This window comes from Hipposideros armiger, unplaced genomic scaffold (genome assembly GCF_001890085.2).
Source record: "Hipposideros armiger isolate ML-2016 unplaced genomic scaffold, ASM189008v1 scaffold_141, whole genome shotgun sequence".
Taxonomy (NCBI): Eukaryota; Metazoa; Chordata; class Mammalia; order Chiroptera; family Hipposideridae; genus Hipposideros; species Hipposideros armiger.
The window spans coordinates 1,474,304-1,485,554 of NW_017731491.1; positions in this window are offsets into that span (position 1 = coordinate 1,474,304).

An 11,251-nucleotide genomic window follows, 5' to 3' on the forward strand; every position below is an offset into this window, starting at 1 on the left:
CATAAAAGGGTTGGTGGTTTTTTTTTGCTTTACTTAATTCACATGATTTTTTTTTTTAGTTTTATGATCATAAAAGTAATATGTTAAAAAGTAAAACATGCCCACTATGGAAATTAATAATCACAATTGATGTCATCACTGAGAGGTATTACTCTTAGATATTAACATTTTGGTAGAATTCTTCCCAGTTCTCTTTATATGCATTTATTATGTATTTGATTGATATTATGCTTTAAATTAATTTTGAATATTAATATTTCACTTATAGCATTTTCAATGTTATTAAATTTTCAGAAACCTCATTATTAATATCAAGTAATTTGATATTTGAATTATAGATTATCTTTCAAAGTAGGTTATCAATGGTTTTGAAAAGAATTCTTAACTGGGGGAAAGTACATTGTTCTGGTAACTTTCACCTTAAAAATATTAAGATTCCCATCCTTATTCGCACTCAGTTTCTGTCTTTAAAGTGGGCATCATACTATCTATAGAAACCCAAGCTCCTATATAAGTATCTATATAGTTTTTCCTTTTTACAGTCTGAGCTCTATTAACCTACTTACTAGACTACAATTACATAGGCGCTTGATACATGTTAAGAAAGGAGTGAAGGAAAAGTCATTCTTTGTGAAGCTAAGCCTGTAGTGTCTTTTACTATGCACTGCCAATTTCAACCCCAAGAGATAATTGCTTCTCAACAAGATTGTTAATGAAAACCTAACTGGCCAGAAACTAAAAACAATGGAGAGAAAGCTGATTAGTTACAAGGACTTAAAAGTCTTATTTGGGAAAGAATCTTCACTACATATAACAACAAGAACCTCAGCCTCAAGCATACTAGCACATGCTTGTATGGCAGCTGGGTGTCACCACTTATCTGTGACTGATGTCACAAACTATTAGTGGTCAGTCTACAGATTGAATGAATGTGGAGTCATGAGCCATGCTGAAATACGTTTTCCCTGCAGGCAGAGCAAATGCCCATGTTGCCAGGTAACAGGATGGAGTTGCCAAGCATACGTCTTAGAAGGACTTAGAAGGTGTTAAATAATATTAGTGTAAGATAAAGACAGGGAGCGCTTGCTACTCAAGATTCTGCTACGTTCCTTCTCTTAGGTGTTATAAGTCCGCTGTTGCCTCATGCAGTATCTGTGTCTTGATTGATTTGTCTTTATGTTTTCTTCTATTTAGGTTGTAAGCACCACGTTCACTCAATCTGCTGCTGTTTGACAGTCCACTATTGGGGTCCTAGCCAATATAATGGCACATACATAAGCCTTCAGAAAAGATTTTAACATTGGGAAGGAAGAGAAATAACTATCACTATTTTCAAACAATATAGTAATTTATAAAAAAACCAAAAAACTAAGAAGACCAACTGAAATATAGAAGAAAACAATTGAGGTAAGGTCGCTGGATACAAGATCAACATACAAAAATTAATGGCTTTTCTATAATCAGAAATTATAGAAAAAAAGGACAATTTACAATGGTTGTTTTTTTTTCTAATTTGTAAAATCACTAGTTTTAGATCCAACAAGAAATATGCAGGGCCAGCTAAGTGGCATGTTGGTTAAGAGTTGGCTTGGGACGCCAGCTCTGAGCAGTAGGACCCCGGTTTGGATCTCACATGAGGGCCAGTGATGCTGCGCCCTCTACAATTAAGATGGTGAACAACAGCTCGACCTGGAGTTAGGCTTCCGTGAGTCGCAGGCGACCGCATAGGCTGCAGTGGGGCTGCATTAGGCTACCGTAAGCTACCATGAGTGGCCGGCAGCCAGTGTGAGCTGCCAAGAACCGCCATGAGCGCCATCCAGTGGCCGGCGACCAATCTGCCTCACCTGGGAAGAGTACAATGATAATACCAACATGGGCCAGTGAAGNAGTACAATGATAATACCAACATGGGCCAGTGAAGCGATGTCCTCCACAACTAGACTGAAGAACAAAAGGACAGCAGCTTGTCTGTTCCCCTTCCCTGATTCCCCAATGCTGTTCCCCTCCCCCAGGTCCCCAATAAAATCTTTAAAAAAAAAAAAGAAATATGCAAGACCTACATGAAGAAAGCTACAAACCTTGACTGAAAGACATAAACGCTGAAATGGAGAGCATGGCCCTAAAAGAAAGATTCAGTATTGTAAGCATGTCAATTTCCTCCAAATTGATTTAGAAATTAAATATAATCCTAATCAACATCCCAACATGTTTTTAATGCACTCAGCAAACTCTTTCTAAAGCTTATGTGAATTACAGATCATGTGAAAGCATTGTCAAGAAGTATTTGAATAAAGAACACTGAGGGGAGGGGAGGAATTTACAATATATCAAAACATCCTACAAATTATTATAATTGAAACAGTGTGGAAGAAACAAACAGATCAGTGGAACAAAACAGAGTCCTGAACCAGACCAACTAAAGTTAATTTGTGGCAAGCACATCGTACTTGCAAGGAACGCAAGGACTATGGAAGAAAGCCACGGAAACCATTAACCTTCTGTTGGGAAAATTACATTAGTTGACTAGTGCCCCCATGTCCCCATTCAAGCCCACCCAGTGCCTCAGGATATGACCTTATTTGGAAATGAGGTCTTGGCAGATGTAATTAAGGTAAGGATTGAGATGAGACCATACTGGGTTAGGGGAGGCCCTAAATCCAATGGGACTATCCTCATGGGTGACAGAAAAGAAAGGACACAGGCACAGAGAAGAACGCAACGTGAAAATGGAGTGAGAAACTGGAATGATGCGTTTACAAGCCAAGGAATGCCGAGGACTGCTTGCAGCTGCCAGAAGGTAGGGGAGAGGTATGGAGAGTTTATCCGCCAGAGCCTCCAAAAAGGAATCAGCCCGCTGACACCTTGAATCCAGACTTCCGACCTCCTGAACTGTGGGAAAATAAATTTCTGTTGTCCTAATGCACCCACCCTGTGGTAATTTGTTATGGCAACCATAGGAAACTAATACAATACCCTGCCACACACCAAACACAAATATAAATTCCAGATATATCCAAGGTTAAACATAAAAAGCAACACTGTAAATGTATTAGAAGAACATTTTGAAAAATATTTTTCAAATTCACAGTCTAGAGAAAGCTTTCCCAAACGATGCATAAAACCCAGATGTCCTATAGAAAAGGACTGACAGATTTGTGTACATTACAAAAATCTGTGCATCAAAGGGCACTATTAACAAGTTAAAAGACAGGTAACAATTTAGAAAAAAATATTTGTAGTATATAGCAGAGCAAGGGTTAATATCCAGAATAGTCAAAGAGATCCTACAAATTATGAAGAAACACAAATGGCCCAAAAGAATTATTCAGATGATATAAACTGGAAATACACCAAAGAAATACAAAAGGCCAATAAAAGCTTTATAAGTAAATATATAAAAGACTGATAACATCAGTATATGTAAAGATACAAGGATATTGGCACTTTTTTTAATGCTGGTAGAGTATAAATATGCACTATAAGGATATAGTATTGTTTGTAATAGCAAAAAATGATGATCAATCTAAATATCCAATAATAAAGTAATAAAATATTTTGTGGTATGGTCAAACGAAGGAATACTATACAGACATTAAAAGCAGAGATAGACCAAAGTACAGAGGAAGAGCTCCAGAACATACTATGAAAAGGAAGAAAACAAGTTGCTGAATAAGTATAGTGAGATATAACTTATGATTTAAAAAAACTGTAAATATGATTGGTACATATACTGCTATATAATCATGCAAGGAAAGGTTTGGAAAGAAAAACACCCAATTGCTAACAGTGCTTCCTCTGGAGAGAGAAGTGTGTATACAGAGGGTGCGAGAAAAATGTACGTACATTTTAAGAAAGGAAAGAACTGTATTAAAATTGAAATACTCAAACCGATAACAAAAGATGACTACAAGTCATGTGTACACAATTTTTGGCACCCCCCAGTATATGCGTCTGTTGGTTTTGTGTGTATATGGGTTGTGGTGAATTAAGAGTAACTGACATTTTCCTGTGTTGTATGAGTTTTTCCAATAAAAACAGTTCATTATTTATTACATATAAGAAAGGAACATCCGAACAAGCACCTAGAGAGTAATGGCTCTATAACTGTTCAACCTGCTTAGCTTTCTGTGGAACAACGTTCAGTATGTGCATTTGAGTATTTTGAAATCTGATGAAGAAAATCACGCTGCCTTGAAAAATACATGAAAGGTAATGTTTTTAAAAACATGACATACGTATAACATGCTTTTGGGGTCACATTAAAATGTCTAAGCGTCACGTAAGCTCTTGGAATGCAATGGTTTTGATTTTTCTAAGATTTTCCCCTGCTGTAACAGGACCTAGCTCTGGTTAGAGAGGCAGAAGAGCAAAAGCACTGGACTGCAACATAATAGACCTTGGTGTCAGTCTAGCAGGTCAATACTTAGCTGTGTGACCTTGGCTCTGCACCCTACTGTCCTACCCACCTCAAGGACTATGGGAAAGACTAAGAAATGACATATATGGAAACAGTTAAGCCATGCACAAGGGACTATGCAAATACACTGTATTGTATTAGTCCCTAAAACCATCCACTATCATTTAGCATAGTGGATTCTATTTGCCCATAAAATGCTAAATTCTAAATCCAACAGTTAAATGTGCCCAGGCAAGGGCAGTGAGGGCAAAGAAAAAGAAACTGAGAAGAAGCAGAGTGAAAATTTTCACAGGCAGTTGACAAAAGATGCCTGACACTAAGGAGAAAAACCCAAGTGTGGATTAAAAACAATCTGGAGACTGATGATGGCTGTGAGTGGGCTCTCAAAGCAACGAGTCTCAATGGGGGATCGAGTGGAGGAAACGGTCAGAGTCTGAACAATATTATATTTAGGAAAAACTTTTTACTGGTTTTCTAATGTGGACCTCAAAAAGTTTAGCTCGGCAAAAAAAAAAAAATTCTTAGCTGTGAGAAAATGGCTATCAGCTGCGTATCAGTGATTGTAAGATTGGAGGGATGAAGATCACATCTCTTATCAGAATACTGAGTGTGGGAGGGCTGTTCCCAAGATTTTTTTTCTTTATTATTATTTTTTTTATATTTGTTCCCAAGATTTTTATGTTTAGCAGGAGGCGTGGCTTAAAAAAAAGTTTAATACTCAGTAGAATACCCTACCACCCCCCACCCCGCCTTAAATTTGCATGCAAGATGTGCAAATGTGCATTTTTGTTCATTTCCTCCAAGGGATCCAGACTCAAAAAAGATTAAGAACTACTGGTATAGACTAGAAAAAGAGGAGCCGCTGAAGATCCAGCTCAGGGAATGCAATAGAACTCAGCAGGAAGAAGAGGGGTCAAAGGAACAAGAAAACAGAACTGGATGTGGCCACTGTGGTGGTGTCAGGTACTTGAGAGTATTAAATACAGTGGGTTAATGGTAGCTACATTGTAATGATTGTACTAGCTAGGTAGTGTGAATTTTATAAAACAAGTGTTTTTGTACTTGTTGTAATGTGTAAGACTTGCTCAAAAGGAGTTGTCATTTTGCCCTACATAATGATCACTTTGTCGAGTAAGTGAAGGAATTACCGAATATGAACCTAATGTTGCCAGTGGGGAAGGGGTCTAATTTAAAAGCATCTGTGAGATAGCATATATGCAGGACTGAATGCGTGAGCTATGACCGTGGGAACAGGGGAGCTACTGAAGCTAGCTGGAGATTATGATCTGTTTAGCAAGGCCGGGCATGCACAGAGCACCAGAATACCAATCAAAACAAAACTGACTGTCCAGGATATGGAAACATTCAGAATGATATCACTCAGGGACAAAGGCCTGTGTCCAGGATATTCAGAAAATTCGGGAATGAAGGACTGCAAAAGAACCTGTCATCATAAAAAGCCACGTGCTAAAAACAGTCCAGAAAGGAGCACCAAGGAAACGTTTTGAATATGAATTCAATGTGGAAATTAAACTATATTCCTCCACCACAAGATGGCCTGGGAGCTTTTGCCACCTACAGTGACAACGCGATCTAATGGGAGCTTTCACCACTCGTAGTGACAACAGAATCTAAGTGTGATTGTGCTTGTGAGTCATAGGGGGCATGTGGAAATTTGTTGAGGGTATTTTTGATTATCACAATGTTGGAAGAAGAGGCTGGCTATGTTACTGTGGGTAAAGATCAGGTATAACAATTCAGACATCTGCATTTTTTTTTAGCTGAGCCATCCTGCCACCTGTTTGCTGCTCAGCCACAGCTCAGCTTGGGCCGGGAATCGAAACACTGTTGCTCAGAGCTCACAATCTTGAGTGAGCTTTTAACCAACTAAATCAGTCAGCCGGCCCTGCAATTTTTTACAAGTTTCACCAAAAGCCCAGGAGAAAGTCATTACAGAGAGGGATGCCTAAATGGAACTGAGACATCTTGATCTTATAACATATTTTGCACAATGTCTACTTAATATATTATTGTACAGCTGCTTCAGAAACAATGAAACCAGTTGCAAATGTTAACAGGATATTGGAGGTCCCTTTTAACAACTAGAAAGAAACACCACATGTACACAGAAGCGCATGAAATTTACAGATCTCACTGGATTTCATTAACAAAGGCTGTTTTAAAACTACTCAATACTTCCATCGTGTATACTTAACGTTATTTATTTATTTTTGTCACAATGAGAAATGTTATGAAAATCCTCATTTGGGGTACTTGGGTTTTTGTTTTTTTCCCCATTTTATCCTGATGCTGACCTTGGAGCTGTACCTCACAACTCCCCCATAGCCTGCTGTAGTACTTCTTTTCCAAGCCATGCTTTTCCCGTTGCCTAGTCAGGATAGGGTCTCTACGGTTTGTGGGTTTTTTTAGGTATTAGAGACTGAGTTTATGCCTCATTGGGTGAAATTTCAATGTAGAAAGTGTGTTTTCTGTGAGATTTTAACATCAGCTGTACCTTATCATCCCACAGCATAACAGGAAATTGTTTAAAAGTAAAGAGCCTAGCTCATTTGTGACAGTGTCACATGCTCCGATTTTCATAACCAAATTTCTCATATCTGTAAATTTCCATTTATTTTAAGAGCGTATAATTTGTGTTTCCAGGCTTCCCCCTTCCATTAAAAGTATTTCCTTCCTTGGCTTATCATAAACAAATCAGGCTAGCCTGTTATTATTTATCTTAAGGCAGTTTTTTTTAAACATAGTGTCCGCCTTTACCTCTGCTCTTTCATCTTCCCACACTTTTTATGCTGTGTAACTTATATTCATTATCAGTATCTTCTCTGCAAAGGGGGAGAAGGGAAATGATAGAGTTGGGAGCTTCTGAGTAGGGAAAGCTTTGGGGTTACAGGGGGAATGCCACTGAGGGTTGACGGTGGATGTATGAAAGGACAGTCAGTGGCAAATGGACAGCATGAATCTGTACTGGAGACGGTCACCCTGGTTTCATGACTCTTCTCCATGACAATGTGGGCTGCTCAGAAGCAGAGAAAACAAAAAGGAGGCGAGGAGGGCTGATGAGAGGCATAGTAAACCTGGTTATGTCACTCCTCCGCTTAGAATCCTTCAAAGGCTTTCCATTCCTTAACATGACCTTGGACAGCCTCCACCACCTGGCACTGCCTAGTTCTCCAGCCTCCTCCCTTGGCTTTCGAAGTCCCATGACCCTGGCCAGTTTCTTCCATCTTTGTGCCTTTTGGACACACCATTCCTTTCTTCTGTCTTTCCTTATTCCCACCCCACACCTTTTGCTTCAGCTTAAAAATCACTTCCTCAGAGAAGTCTTTCCTGACCCCCAAATCCAATCAGGACATTGTCACTGTAGTCTCTCAACATTGGCTTTACTTGTCTTTCATAAAACCTATCCTAATTATGTTTATTTGCATGAATACCTTTTTCATATATGGAAATAGTTCTATGTAGGCAGGGACTTGGTCTGTTTTTTAAAATTATTTACTTAGTTTTTTCAGTTACAGTTGACATTCAGTATTATTTTATATTAGTTTCAGTTGTACAGTATAGTGGTTAGACATTTATACATTTATGCAGCGGTCCCAATTAGTCTGGTACCCATCTGGCATTATACATAGTTGTTACAATATCATTGACTATATTCCCTATGCTGTACTTTACATCCCCTTGACTATTTTGTAACTGCAAATTTGTATTTCTTAATCCCTTCACCTTTTTCACCCAGCTCCTTTCTGGCAACCATCAGTTTGTTCTCTATATCTATGAGTCTGTTTCTATTTTGTTTATTTTGTTCTTTAGATTCCACATATTAGTGAGATCATATGGTATTTGTCTTTCTCTGTTCGACTTGTTTCACTTAACATAATACCCTCTAGGTCCATCCATGTTGACGCAAATGGTAAGATTTCGTCTTTTTATGGATGAATAATATTCCATTGTATATATGTACTGCAATTTCTTTACCAAATTGTCCATTGATAGGCACTTAGGTTGCTTCCATATCTTGGCTATTGTAAATAGTGCAGTGAACATAGGGATGCATATATCTTTTTGAATAAGCGTTCTGAATTTCTTCAGCTAAATACCCAGAAGTGGAATTGCTGGGGCATATGCTCGTTTTATTTTTAATTTTTTGAGGAACCTCCATACTGTTTTCCATAGTGGCTGCACCAATTTGCAATCCCACCAACAGTGCATAGAGTTCCCTTTTCATCGCATCCTCACCAACATTTATTTGTTGATTTATTGCTGATAGCCATCCTGACAGGTGAGGTGATATCTCATTGTGGTTTTAATTTGCATTTCTCTGATGATAAGTGACGTTGAGCATCTTTTTCCTATGTCTATTGGATACGTGTATGTCCTCTTTGGAGAAATGTCTATTCAGTTCCTCTGCCCATTTTTTAATTGGATTTATTATTTTTTTTTGGTGTGGCACTTGGTCTGTTTTTTTGTTTGTTTGTTTGTTTTTTTCCGTGGTTATTGGGTTTAATTTTCCCCTCAGTAGACAATAACCCGCGGAGACCCTGATTCCCTCTCTTCCTCCGTGGAAAGTCAATCCCAGATGTTGGTCTGTTTTGTTGATTGCTAAATTCCCAGCACCTAGCCTAGTGCCTGTCACCAGCAGAAACAGCAGGAACATTGAACATAAATTTACTGAATTTATTGAATGAGTGAATGAATGGCAGGAAGTTAGCTATGGGAACTTGGGCAAGTTTTTTGTTTTGTTTTTAACTACATCTCCATTTTCTCATCTGTTAAATGGGGATAATGATAATAACTACCAACCTCAGAATTGTCATGCATATTAAAAGAGACAGTGCATGCTTAGCATGGTGCCTGGCATATAGTAAGGGCGAGGAAATGTTAGTTACTATTATCAACATTAAACATAAGCTCTATGAGCAACCAGAACTTTCAGACATTGCTGGTAGCAATGCAAAAAATGATACAGCCACTTTGGAAAACGTTTACCAGTTTCTTATAAAGTTAAACAGACTTAACACACAACCCAGCAATCCTGCTTCCAAGTGAAATGAAAACATGTTCACACAAAAACCTGCACATGCATCTTTATAGCAGCTTTATTCATCATCGCTCAAAACTGGACACAACCCAAATACCCTTAATCCAGGGAATGGATAAGCAAATGGTGGTATATCTATATAGTGGAATACCACTCACCAAGAAGAAATGAACTACTGATACATGCAACAATATGGATAAAACACAAGTGCATTATGCTATGTGAAGGAAGCCAGACTCAAAAGGTGACCCATATTGCATGATTTCATTTATATGACATTCTGCAAAAGTCAGACTATAGGGACAAAAATCAGGTCAGTGTTTGCCAGGGGCTGGAGTGGGGCATGAGGGAATTTGGGGGGTGGGAGGGATGATGGAACTGTCCTAGAACTTGATTGTTGTGGTAGTTCCATGACTATACACAGCTGTCAAGACTCACAGCATTGTAAATTAAATGGGTGAAATGTATGAAAAAAATGTAAATAATCCATGACAGGTGGATATAATTATCTTTTTTTTTTTTTTTAAAAGGCATTTATATTTCTGATTATGAAAGTACTACAGGCTCATTGTAGACATTTTGGGGAAATGTACAAAGAATGTACATGCCATCATCTGCAGAAAAGTAATAATTCCTTGCTGTCATTTTTATAGGCACAAAATACACACATACACTGGGACCATGCTGTACATTTTTGCTTTCTAAAATATACATTTTGTTTTCTGAAATATTTTATGCACATTTTTCATGTCATTAATTTTCAACCACGATTTTATGAGCCAGTAATATTCTATTGTATAGCTGATTTTTATTTTTATTTTTTTAGCTGAGCCATCCTGCTACCTATTGGCAGCTTAGCGGCAGCTCAGCTTGGGCCAGGCATCGAACTGCTGTTGCTCAGAGCGCAAACTCTTGAGCTAGCTCTTAACCAACTGAGCCACTCAGCCGGCCCTGATTTATATTTTTAATCCTTCCTTTATTGTTAGAAATTTTGTTTCTTTCATTTTTTTACTACACTTTCATTAACAACAACAACAAAAAAGGCGCAGGGGGGCCAGGGACTCTTCCATCATGGAGTTTCACAACGTTTAAGTGGTAAAAAAACAACTCTTCCTTTGACTGCAATTCTGTCATTGTTTTAAGTTTCTAGAGAGGAAAAGTGGTTTCACAGGGTGATCTAGTCTCTTTTTTATTTTGTGATGCATAAGAGCTCTACACCCTAATATTACCTGTATTACTAGCTTAAATTGCATAGTGCTTTTTATATTTAACCTCGCCACATCCTTGCAGGGTAAGCAGATGGAGTAATTTGTTCAAGATCACAGAGCTTATCAGTAGTGGAATGGGACTCCAGAGAGTAAACGTTTCCCCAGCGGCGGGGCACTGCCTAATCTGGCTCTGCCTCCTACCCCTCCCCCAGGAGGAAGCTGCAGACACCCCCAGAAAACTGCCTAGAGGCTTGGCACACCGGGAACTTAACTGTCAAGTGGACGCTGTCCCACACTACATCGCCACTTACCAGCTGGGGTCATTTCTCCCCCGATGGCAGGGGGACCCCTACTGCCACTGACCAAGGGGGCCCTGGTAGCTGAACAATCGCCGGCTTCGCGGCCCGTGAGTTTGCTGTCAGTCGGTCGCGACGGTGCTGTGCATACCCTCACTAGAGGGTCCTGCCGGGGCAGCCAGGCCCCCCACAACGCCAGGGTCCTCAGTGGAGGCGCGCCTTCGGCGAGGTAACGAGGGCCCCCCACCATCTTAAGGAGAGCTAAGGGCAG